Genomic DNA, 13424 nt, shown 5'->3' with positions numbered 1-13424 from the left:
AGGTCCACTGAAGTGCTTTAAAACACGCAGCGTCATTCTATGTGTTTACGTCATTTCAACTGAAACAGGAAGACAGGTTGGGACATATCAAGCAACCTTTTTTAAATAGCTAATAGCGTTTCGTTTATATCACAGCTTGGGCCAGAGCCATTGAGCTTGGTAAAGCTGAATTTGACAGAATAAATATTCGATTAGTTTTAAGATTTAAGATTTAAGATTTAGATTTAATTAAAGAATATTGTGCGATTATTGTCTTAAAAAAATTCCCCATGTTTTCCGCGCTGATGCGGTGGTGATGCGTTCATGTAAGCTGAGGGTGGCGCTGCCAGTAACACACCTAAAAGCTGTCAAAGACAACAGAAGAACACATTGTCTCACGCGCACACTGTAGACTTGTGGTTACAGTAATTTGGGACGATGTCAAATAAGAGTTCTGTGCAAACCACAAACACCCCCGACTGGGTTAGAGGTGTGGCTGAATGCGTGTTCAGAAAGGTGTGGAAAACAAATAACGTGTTCTACGGAGCCACTAAAGGGACATGGTTAGCCGCTTGCTAGCGGTAGCCTGTTAACATTACAGTACATTACATTTCACTTACCACATAAACAAAGTAAGGAGAGATGACTGATAGGATGATGGCGAATGATTTGCAGATCCTGAGCAGCACTGACAAACATCTAATCTTGTAAAATGTGTGGTAAGTACTGCAGAGTGCTGCGTATTCTGGGAAGTTTGTGTGCATTGGGAATCATATATATATATATATAGATAGATATATATTTTTTCAAATAAAGATAAAGCCAAGTTAACACTCGTTTTACATACAGCACGCAATGAAAATTACATGAATATGACAGTGGGCAAATGCATAAAGTGCAGCATAATTTGAAATCAAGAGTTTAAAGTTTGTTGATCGTGCGTCTCCAGTGAAGCTGAACTCTCCTCCTGTCCGCATTCAATTTGCACGGACCGACCGTCACGCAGACAACACGCGATCATGCAGGATACACATGCACACTTCACAAGATCTGAACTAGATTCGACTAAGTCTGCAAGGTTTGTGAAATTAAATGTTCATTAGTCATTCAAAGATTTGTTTAAATTATATAAATGCGTATTTGCTGAATGCACATGTCACGTCACGTGTTCAGAAAGGCGCGGAAAACAAATAACGCGTTCTACGGAGCCACTAAAGGGACATGGTTAGCCGCTTGCTAGCGGTAGCCTGTTAACATTACAGTACATTACATTTCACTTACCACATAAACAAAGTAAGGAGAGATGACTGATAGGATGATGGCGAATGATTTGCAGATCCTGAGCAGCACTGACAAACATCTAATCTTGTAAAATGTGTGGTAAGTACTGCAGAGTGCTGCTCCATACGTGTGATCGCGAATCTCGAAAGGGAAAGTAAAAAACAAGCGCGCGTTCAAAAGCAATTTCAGTGCCCCTCATATTAATAACAGCTCCCTGATGCCCGCAGTTTATATTATTAGATAGACTTCTATCCATATTAGACAGAACTGAACGAAGACCGCGAACAAAAGGGAGAAAGTGAGAGTCCCGCCTCGAACACATCGGCCAAACAGAAAAATTTATCGGCCGATGCCGATATTCGAAAAATGCTAAATATCGGCCGATATATCGGCCTTGCCACTAGTTTAGAAATCACTAGTTTTTATACAGTATAATTGCCGAATGATATAATTGCGACAGAAGATATTGAAGTAACGTATATTTTTCCTCCCATCTCGTATCTATTTCCTTTAGGGGTTCCATTTTTTGAAATGGAAATATCCTAGCCTTAAATCATTTGAAAATGGATTAAAAATAATTGTGTAAAATAAACATATACTTACTTTAAAAGACAAAGCATTTTTTCACAAATAGATAAATATTTGATAAAAATCTAATTAAAAAGGAAGTAAACACTGTAACCAACAGGGCACTCTGTATTCTGGGAAGTTTGTGTGCATTGGGAATCATATATATATATATATAGATAGATATATATTTTTTCAAATAAAGATAAAGCCAAGTTAACACTCGTTTTACATACAGCACGCAATGAAAATTACATGAATATGACAGTGGGCAAATGCATAAAGTGCAGCATAATTTGAAATCAAGAGTTTAAAGTTTGTTGATCGTGCGTCTCCAGTGAAGCTGAACTCTCCTCCTGTCCGCATTCAATTTGCACGGACCGACCGTCACGCAGACAACACGCATGCCGATATTCGAAAAATGCTAAATATCGGCCGATATATCGGCCTTGCCACTAGTTTAGAAATCACTAGTTTTTATACAGTATAATTGCCGAATGATATAATTGCGACAGAAGATATTGAAGTAACGTATATTTTTCCTCCCATCTCGTATCTATTTCCTTTAGGGGTTCCATTTTTTGAAATGGAAATATCCTAGCCTTATGAGCAGTTGATTTATGCTAAACGACGGACTGTTATGTTAATACGTGCTGTCATTCGGTTATGTATAACATTATATTAATATGTTTCAGCACGTAACAATCATTATATGGCTTGAGTTAAGGTAGCCTATCTTCTAAATTAAACAGATTATCATACAGATTGAAAGTGTGAATCCCGTCTCTCTCTGTTTATGGGTGTTTGTGCGTGCATGCGGGGGAGGGGTGCGATTTTCGAATAATAATCGAATAATACCCAGCGATTTTCTAATATTATTATTAGCATTTGATTGGACAAAGTTTGATGAGAAGCTGAAGTGCAAGGTGATGTCATCAAAATCGTTGATCCATTTTAACGGAAGTTAGAGACTGTAAGATTTGAATGCTTATATTTTGTAAATGCAAATTTTGACATTCTTTTGGAGCACACTTATAGATAAACGTAAGGCTTTTCATACTAAAAGCCATAAAACTTCAATTTTGATTTCATGTGGACTTTAAAATATTTTTTATGAAATCCGAGAACTTTCTGACCTGGCATAGACAGCAACAGAACTGACTCGTTCAAGGGCGAGAAAGGTAGTAAGGACATCGTCAAAATTGTCCAAGTGACATCAATGTTTCAACCGCAATTTTATGAAGCTACGAGAATTATTTTTGTGTGCAAAGAAAACAAAAATAACTTTTATTCAGCAATTTCTTCTCTTCTGTGTCAGAATTTGACGTGCGTTCACGACAGCGGCAGCTTTTGTAAAAAATTTTTAAGTGTCCTGTATCCTACAAGTGTCCAGGGTTTAATTATAAAATAGAGAGAGATTCTTTTGAGCATCTTTAAACACTTGTGTTCTGAATATTTCTTTCTCTTTCTTGCCTCCTTCGAGAGCCCTGATGTGGTCCGAGCTCGAGGGCCGCACTTTTTCCGCTCTGTGTAGTCTGCACACGCCCACACGCATATGCCTACACTCGTTTAAGTAGCCTGCACATTCCTGCATTCACTCTATCTTCGGACTGCAATACCTTTCATATTTTGACATCATTTTTAAAGAGGTGTTGCAACCAAACATAGTATAGCCATATCATAGGTTGTTTATTGGGTTACTGCTCTCTAATCTGTTAAATTGTGGTCAGATATTGTAATGATTTCTTGATTAGTCTGTCCTGTATCATTATCCGCTGATTTCATTGGGCTCACATCCAGATAACTGATGACGACCTGCACAAGGTTAAGTGTTGAAAGATTATTTTGTTGCCAACATTTCCACAGGCTCTTTCACAAATATGATACATGACTGGCAATTTTTTTTTTTTTATCAGAAGTTTTCATTAAATGTTACATTTTTTATTATATGCCTTAGAATCTTTAATGTAGGTAGGCCATGTCTTAATATATACAATACCAGAGGTCAGTTTATTTAGGTCACGCTGTATTTATTTGATCAAAAATACATTAAAACTGTATTACTGTATTATTGTGTTTATTGGGTTACTGCTCTCTAATCTGTTAAATTGTGGTCAGATATTGTAATGATTTCTTGATTAGTCTGTCCTGTATCTCCTTCCGCTTATTTCATTGGGCTCACATCCAGATAACTGATGACGACCTGCACAAGGTTAAGTGTTGAAAGATTATTTTGTTGCCAACATTTCCACAGGCTCTTTCACAAATATGATACATGACTGGCAATTTTTTTTTTTTTTATCAGAAGTTTTCATTAAATGTTACATTTTTTATTATATGCCTTAGAATCTTTAATGTAGGTAGGCTATGTCTTAATATATACAATACCAGAGGTCAGTTTATTTAGGTCACGCTGTATTTATTTGATCAAAAATACATTAAAACTGTATTACTAAGAGTATTATTGTTGATTTTTCCAGTCTTCAGTGTCACATGATCATTCATAAATTATTCTGATATGCTGATTTGGTGCTCAAGAAACATTTCTTAAGTTTATCAATATTGAAAACAGTTGTGCTGCTGAATATTTTTTTAGGATTCTTTGAGTAAATAGAAAGTTCATATGAAATAGAAATATTTTGTAACATAATTGTCTTTTCTGCCACCAATGTAATGTGTCCTTGCTGAATACAACTATTAATTTCTTTGGGGAAAACGAATCTTACTGACTGCACATTTTTGAATGGTAAATAATGGAACAATAACAATAATTTGTCTATTTAAAATGTTCACTTTTTGAAGTCACGCTCACAGACCTAGATAATGCGATTGCAGCTTGGCTTTGTCGCACTACAGTTTGCCTCAGTGGGTGTATTTAACCCTTCAAATATTTGTAATTCATGGACCGACAGATGAAAACTGTAGCCCAAGTATTCAAAAACCTGCTATAAATGTGCATGTTAAAGTAAGCTGTGTTGTAAGCTATTGAGGAGAGATTTGTTCATAAGTTCCTTATTCAGCTCTAGCTTCAAGTGTTCCTGCCCACAGTGACCATATAAACTGAATTATGGCCTGTGGGTGAGTATTTCTCAGATTTGACAAGGATAACTCATACTGAACTATGAACAAAGCTGCTTCCAGGACCACTTCAAAGATGTGACGTTGGTGGACTCAATGGTACCTTGCCTCGTGCAACCCTTATAAATGGCTGCTCACAAGCGAGGCGTTTCTACAGTGCAGAGCTGCCCTCCTTCTGTCAGCACACTGGTTGTGGCTCAGACAAAGCTGCAGATTGTCTCCAAAGTGCTGGAGTGCCAGGCTTGGGGTTAATACTGACGCTCGTGCCAAAAGCACCAAGGGGCTCGTTTTCTCGCCACTGTTACAGACAGGAATTTCTTGAGAGGAAGTCGTGTATGTGCGTTCACGTGTGCTTTGTGCGATTGTGTGCGTGTTTGTAACTCTCCATAGCCAAAGTCCAGCAACTGTAGAGTCATTGTTTTAATTCTAATTGAGTTCAGCATGGAGTCATTCCCAGAATGCCATTTAGTCAGTTTTCATCGCATGCCTTTGTCCATTACAAAATCAGATTTGGTGAAAGGGCAGAGAGTTTCATGATTTGGTACTGTTGCAGAAGTCATTGCGTGCAGACTGTGTCACAGATCATCTATAAGCAGGCCTATGAAGAATGTCTGCAGATTTCCACACAATTAGAGTGCCTGAAAATCAAGTTCTGAACTCAAAAAGTTTTGCATTCAGCTAGTTACTTTTGGTTTCGATTATCTGCATGAGGATATCAGGAAGGTGACTGTCTGGAAAGCATTGTTTTCATGGAACCAACTCCACCCACAGTCTGCAAACATAACCAGACATTCATCCACTATAATAAAAGCTTTATTGTACAGACGTTTTGAAAAATATTTGTTTTTGTAAAAACAATGACAAATTAAAATAATTTTCATTCATAACTGTAGCCTAATCTTTGGGATAACTTGATACTAGCCAGACGTGGCAGTCAAAATTTTTTTATGGTTAATATGAATTTAAGCCACCTTTCCACTATCTCCGCTATTTGCATATAACTGTCGCATTTTGCCCCCCAGGAACAGTCTTTGCCTATCAAGCATATTTGATTGGATTGTTAAAGGGGTCATATGATGCTTTTTTAAAGATCATTATTTTGTGTATTTGGTGTAACAGAATATGTTGACATGCTTTAATGTTAAAAACACAAATGCCTTGCTGTACTGTTGTAAGTGATCTTAATGATTCCTAAATGCATCTACTTTCGGAAGGCTAAATAAAGTGCTTTTGCTTTCGCCTAGAAACACACAGCGTCTCCTTGACATGGCTGCTTCAACACTAACTGCTGTTCCTGAAACCACGCCTTCTTTCTTTGCGTGATCATTTGGGCGCATTATGCAAATATTTCCACATGGTGAGGTAGATATGTGGGGGCGTGTTAGAATGAGCCGTTTTAGGGGGGCGTGGCAGAGTCTTAACTTTGATAAAGAATATCTCTTTGGTTTTGAGACTTTAGTCTTTGCAACTTCAGGGATCTTATCTATGCACAATCAGCTTGTAACACTCCAAAGAGAAAGGAAAACTTGAAATCGCATCATATGACCCCTTTAATAATTCAAAACATTTTTAAATTGTGTATTCTGCTAATGCAAATTCAATTTGGAATTTTTTGGAAAATAGGTCTTAAATATTCTGTTTAGTTTCTATTTTACATTTTTTTCATAACTCAAATATGGCTTTCACCATAAAAATAGCCAAAGAATTAAAAAAATGATGGAAAAGTATACAAATTCTCACTATTAACTAGTTGCTTATTAGCATGCATATTATTAGCATATTGGCTGTTTATTAGTACTTATAAAGCACATATTCTGCATGACCATATTCTACATCCCTAATCCTACCCAATACCTAAACTTAACAACTACCTTACTAACTACAGTAGTCAACATTTGGATCAAAAAAGTTAATCAAAGTTGTCCTAAGACAAGAACGGGTATTGTTTTGGTTTTAGGACAACTTTGGTGAAAGGTTTTGATCCACTTCAAATGTTGACTACTATTTTAATAAGCAGTAATAAGGAGTTTATTGAAGCAAAAATTGTAGTTAATGGTTAGTTAAAGGTGCACTAAGCGATTTTTGCCAAACGATGTTGATATTTGAAAGCACCAAAACAAAAACGCCTATAGCCCAACAGGACCTCGCCCCTATTTTGAAATCTCCGCCCCAAACATACGTACACAACCATGGCAACGACGATCGAGGAAACAAGTGAAGATGACACGCAAGCATATTCAAACAAAAGCGAATAAGTTGTGTGAAACAAAGCAAAATCAATGTTACTCACCTATCAAGAAGAAAAACAACGCAACCTCGGCATCCGATCCCAAGCCTTCCGCTCCTTGAGTTCTCTCCCCGAAGAGCCTGATCATAACCCTTCTTTTTAATGTTTTGGTTTTCTTTTTTTTTATCTGTCATCTCTCTGTATCTATAGTCGAGCTGCTAATATCCGTCCAGTGCACTCAAATTGAGCGCTCTTCTCTCTATCATTACAAGACACGCCCCCTTACTGCTGATTAGGGTTGGGTATCGAGAACCGGTTCCATTTTAGAACCGGTTCCAAATTTTCAATAATCGGGTAATCGATAAGACATGTGCATTTCGATTCCGCTTAACGATTCCCGCGTTCGCATTTTAACGTGATTTTAAACTATTTAAGTGCAGGAAGGGAAAGAACTTGCACACTGTTTGCGTGCAGCGCACACATCTGAAGCGCGAGCACAGAGAACAGTGGTCCCGATGCAGGTTCCAGACCTGTGTCCGTTCTCGAACTGTTCCGTGCATTTCCACAAAGGTTGTTCCCAGAACGAACTGACTTCTCTTTCACATTTATCGACCAGTATGCACGAAATATGTCAGTATATCATCATAAACACAGACGTTTTTTTGTCTTAAGTGAACACAAACAGATGAGAACGAAAACGCATGTGTAACAGTACTTTTAGATCTGTGTGTGTTCGGTGTTAAAGAGACAGCCGTCTAATAAACGTGCTGCCTATCATTAATGTTAATCAAAGAACAAAAGAAAATCATTAACTGACTGAATATCTTTCGTAAATTTAATGAGGATTAATCAATATTTTATTTATGAAAAGAAAACTATACAGTGTTTTTAAACTTTTGATTTAAATTTCTGTACCTGACATATTTGTTCAGTTTTATTTATTTATGCTATTGCTAATTAATTTGTTTACTTGTCTTTAACAATTTAATGTTTGAAATTTATATTAGTCTAGTTGTTTTTTTCTGTGGTATTTTTTTGATAAAACCATAGACATAAAACAGAATAAATATGTTTGACATCTAAATATTTGACTTAAAATTTGTTTAATGGATTTTTTTATCTTATTGGAATCGGAATTAGGAATCGATAAGAATCGGAATCGATAAGTAGAATCGGAACTGGAATCGGAATCGATAAAATTCAAACGATACCCAACCCTACTGCTGATTGGCTACAAGTGGGTTTTGGGACTCGGTCAGGGACTGTGGTCAAAAGCGTTGATCAAATATTGCTTAGTACACATTTAATAGTGAGAAATGGACCTTAAAATAAAGTGTAACCAAAAAAAATCACACAAACAAATGATCAGCCTATGTCAATCACATAGCACTTTCAAAGTGGTTATGAAGCAGCTGTTATGCTCCTCTTATTCATCATTGTAAAATAAACGAGTAATGAATCTATGAATACATCCACACAAAACAAATGACCGCTAAAATGTCAGAAAGAAAACCATAGTAGGTTTTCAATGGTGAATTAATGTAAATAATTATGTAATAATTATAAAATAATTATTTTGCACATCATTTTTCATAACCAACATAATACAGAAATATTGTTTAAATAATAACGTTTTAGTACCAAAAAATATTGGTAATTCTTAACTGACGCTGATAGACTACATCACATACAGTCTAGCCAAAAAAGTTAAATGCCACAAGTATTTCAATGCGCCTGAAGCTTAAATTAAAAAAAATCTGCATATGCAAACAATTGGAACTCAACAGCTCCTGTACTGCTCTCCATTGGAAATGAACCACTTTCCAAAATGAAAGGCTGCTTTAGCATATGTGGAGTGGAATTTTGTTCCAGTGAGATTTTGCTGTGGATGCCACAAGATTAAAAACCAAGCCACAGACAAAATGTCCTGTCGCTCACTGCTGATTAGACAAAAAAGCTTTATGCTGTATCGCATTGCATGCGGTTCGAACAAGTATGCGACTTGTATTTATCTCCAAATATTTAAGTCTCTGTGAGCAGATTTGAAATGCTGGTGGCATTTGTGTGTTTTTTTTACCCACTTATTTATTTATCCCACCATGAGTTTGTGTCTCATGCTGTACAGCAGAGTGTCTGTGGGGAGTTGAAAGCTACTCGCTGTCACACACACACACACATACACACACAGATGCTCACTACGTAGAGTGAAAATGAAGAGTAATGACAGTGGGGTATTGACTGTTGTGTTACTAGATCTCAGGAGAGTTATAGTACACACTGCCAGAGGGAGAGAGAGAGAGAGAGAGAGAAGGAAATGGCCTGTTTTCTCTGAAGAACAGTTGAGGGAGAGGTATCATCGTGGGGGAGGTAGAGATGGACCACTTAGGGATGAGAGATGATCGGACCTTCAGATTGTGAGGAAAAAGCGAGGGAAGATCCGAAAGCATGCGGATGAAAGAGTTAGGTACACCTCTGTGATTTTGTGTGTCCTGATTCTGGTGTCATTCAGACGATCATTACCTCAGCTCTAGTCTGTTACTCTTTCAGTCTATCTCTTTCTCTTCCTGTGTTGATTTTATCAGTCTGACATAGTTACACGTTTTGGTCACGCTAGCATAAAGAAATCCCCCCCGAGAGGCTAGATTGTCTCGCAGCGATTCAAAGGACTTTGTGAGCTGTGTGAGAGTGAGAGATTGATAGGTGTTTTCTAAAACAGAGCAGCCTCTTTCTCATGAACGAGGTTGGGGTTATAAATTAGCCTGCGTGAGAGAGAGAGGCTTTGGCCACAGCCGTCGGCCGTGTTTTATTCTCCCACAATCAATGAGGATGAGCCATCGTCACTTCTCCTCCCCTGTCCGCACGCCTTGAACGTTGACGGGAATGTAAATTGGGCTGAACTATGCGTGGGGCCTATGAATTCATGCACAGATCAGCAGTATAAACATACACACGGTCACGCTCATGTAGGGGTGCACCTTTCAACCGGTTCCCACGTCTCAATCTCGCAGGAATGTTACTAGCCCTATGGGGAGTATTTAGACGTGGTCCCTTTTCTTTGCCTTTATTCTTTTCTTTACCTATATTACTTGAATCCGTTCGCGCCATCTGTTGTATCTTTACTGAGTGAAATATGGAATCAAAGCACTGCTTTACTGTCACCCGGTGCTGAGATCTGTGGAAATGAGAAAAGTCTTTGAGCACACCCACTTTGAAAACACAAAGTAGAGCAACAGTATGAGTTCAAATGGAGATAAGGCCCGTTTTATCACTGAAACTCCTGGCAAGAAACTTTATGACCTCATCGTCTTCAATGCAGGAGCCACTATTAGCAGTGTAATAGTATCTGTCCTATGGCAGCTATTGTCAAAACACCCTTGTTCCCTGTCGAGCACTGAGGTTGTTATCAGTTACAGACTGCTGACTGGACTTGAGTTGCGATAAACCATTTTGCACATGACTTTGGCATGAGAACAAGTTTCAGTTGCATCTTACAGTATATGTATGACCTGATGATCAGACAATTGACATTGTGTGCGCCTATTAGTATTTGTTTATATACTATAAAATTTTTCTTAATTTTGAATTAGCATTTATTTTTATATTTTGAGTTTTCATTTAATTTTTTAGTAAATATTTTATGTGCTTTTGTAATTGTTTTTTTTATACTATTTCTTTTTAGCTTTGTTTTGTTAGTTTTTTTTAGTTTAGTACTTATTTAATTTAGTTATTTAAGTAATTTAACTTATTTTATTGCAGAGGCAGCATCTTTAATTTCAGTTTAAGTTTTTCATCTAATACATTTTATTTTATTTTAGCTTTAAAAAAGTTTTCGCTTACAATAGCAACACTGACATGCACATGCAATTGTATTACGTCACCCACATGCACTTTTACTCTCTCTGCTGTTATAAACCTGTGTGTTTTTTTTGTTTGTTTTTTGGTTAATATTTAGCAGAATGTCTTAAATCTCATTTAAATATGGCACAGCAAAATGTATGCCAGGATTGACATCAATGACGAGATGCATGATAACCTGTTTTGTTAAAGGGATAGTTCACCCAAAAATGAAAATTTGATGTTTATCTGCTTACCCCCAGGGCATCCAAGATGTAGGTGACTTTGCTTCTTCAGTAGAACACAAATTATGATTTTTAAGTCCAGCCGTTGCAGTCTATCAGTCGTATAATGCATGGCAATGGTAACAAAATCTATGAGAGTTAAAAAAACATGCACAGACAAATCCAAATTAAACCCTGCGGCTCGTGACGACACATTGATGTCCTAAGACACGAAACGATCGGTTTGTGCTAGAAACCGAACAGTATTTATATCATTTTTCACCTCTAATACACCACTATGTCCAACTGTCTTTGGGCGCGCACATTGAAGAAACAAAGTCACCTACATCTTGGATGCCCTGGGGGTAAGCAGATAAACATCAAATTTTCATTTTTGGGTGAACTGTCCCTTTAAGAACCTGTGTTATCATATGAATTATGTTTTTTGGCTATTTTTGTAGTGCATGTTTTTGTCAGTTTTGTAGGTTATTTATTTTTTATTGTATTGAGGAAAACGCACATTCTGCACATTTGTCTTTTCTTTTTGTGTTCCATAGAAGAAAGAAGGTGTATCCTTTTGTGATCATTTTAATGACACACCTTCCTATAGGCACTTCACAATAAATTAAATGTTTTTTTTTTTTTTTGTATTCAGGAATAACACATTATGTTGATCAAAAGTGACAGTAAAGACTTTTATAATGTTACCAAAAAATTCTATTTCAAATAAATGCTGTTCTTTTGAACTTTTTATACATCAAAGAGATATTATTATCCATTGATATTAATGTTTTATTAAAGTTTTTATTGATATAGTATTTTTTGTAAGGTAATCAGAAAGAAAAACAAAGGAACATAAGGAGACTCAGTAATAGGAAGGAAGGGAGACGCAGAAGGTGGTGTATATGTGTGTGTGTGTTCCCAGGTGGCTCCTGAAGTCACAAAGCTCTATTCTAGAGGGTAAATGGGAAGACAGTAACTCAAAACGAACAGCCTTTAAGAGACACAAACTGCCTCTCCAACTGAGCTTCCTCCATATGTTTTCTGTTCTCTGCAGCACACACTGATGGCCGTGTTTAGTCTTCAAATGCTCCCTATCACGGGTCTTCAGCTGTCATCAAACTCCTTGCTTTTTTCTTCCTGAAAAATATAAACCTCATAGCTTCTATTTTCCTTTTTTAGTGTTACTTATTTCAAGATGACTTTGCAAACACTACCATTCAGACTACCTCTGTTTGATCATCTTAATGCATCCGTGCCGAATAAAACTATTTCTTTAAGAAAAAAAAAGTACTTGCATAGTGTACTTGAATGATGGTGCTACAAGCTACTTCAAAGAATAGCGTGGTACATATCCTAAAACCATAGTTGTACCCTGATACTTTTTGTTAGCTCTCTTTCTTCTCTCCTCCTTCAAAACAAACTATCTGGCTGCTTTTGTGCGCTTTCCTTCCCTTTTCTCTCTCTCACACAGAAATGCAGCCACACCTTGTTCCTTTATATCTATCAGTCACTGCTGCTTTTGTTGGGAAGACTAAACCTACCGGAGTTCATTCACATCTGCCACAAAACACCTGTTATGTCACACTGGGTCCGGGGGAAAGGAGTGACTCATCATGGTCTTTTCTTTTAGGCCGGTCTAGGACCAACTTTATATTTGAACACTGAACCACTGCACACTGTTCACAGTCAGCTTCAGATGCAGTTCTGCTTCAGACACGATCAGTCTTCAGTTTGCCTCACCATCGCACTACCTGTCCCACTCAGACCGTTTACTAATGTGCGGCCTTGGCAGCTAACAATATAACACTGTGTCCTCATGTTACTGCTGTGCGGCGTGAGAAAGGGACATTATGAGAAGTTTGCTGTCGACCTCAGCCAGAAGCAATTAAACTGTTTATGAAGCATTAACTGAAGTATTTGTTTTAGGCTTGCTATTTATTTTGTGACACACGCGCTAATGTGCACTGTTGATTGAGTCCAGTGTCCGCTCAAACACTCAAATAGAGTGTTTTGAGTAAGGACGGACATTGGATGAGAATCACACACAGGAAGTTGAGCTCACTCTCTGGACTGGCCTTTGCACCTCAGTAGACTTGTCATCAGGATGGAATGAGAGGTACGGTTGAGTGTCATCAGCATTGCAGTGATATGAAAAGCCATAGCCGCGTTTCCACTGCAGGAACTTTCCCCAGGAACTAGGGACTTTGGGCCGGTACTCGGTGTGTTTCCAC

General features: G+C 37.5%; 1 long non-coding RNA gene across 1 annotated transcript; it reads left to right on the top strand.

The window, feature by feature from the left end:
• Positions 1–335: 335 nt before the first annotated feature.
• LOC107705226 (uncharacterized) lies at positions 336–12491 on the top strand. Its single transcript, XR_001636052.1, has 3 exons — positions 336–395; positions 5831–5838; positions 12472–12491. It is a non-coding gene; the product is annotated as an uncharacterized LOC107705226 (long non-coding RNA).
• The last annotated feature ends 933 nt before the right edge of the window (positions 12492–13424 follow it).

Source organism: Sinocyclocheilus rhinocerous, unplaced genomic scaffold (genome assembly GCF_001515625.1).
Source record: "Sinocyclocheilus rhinocerous isolate Xijiao unplaced genomic scaffold, SAMN03320098_v1.1 scaffold130, whole genome shotgun sequence".
NCBI classification, from domain to species: domain Eukaryota; kingdom Metazoa; phylum Chordata; class Actinopteri; order Cypriniformes; family Cyprinidae; genus Sinocyclocheilus; species Sinocyclocheilus rhinocerous.
Note: the sequence above shows the minus strand (reverse complement) of the source record. Positions and strands in the feature narration are given on the sequence as shown.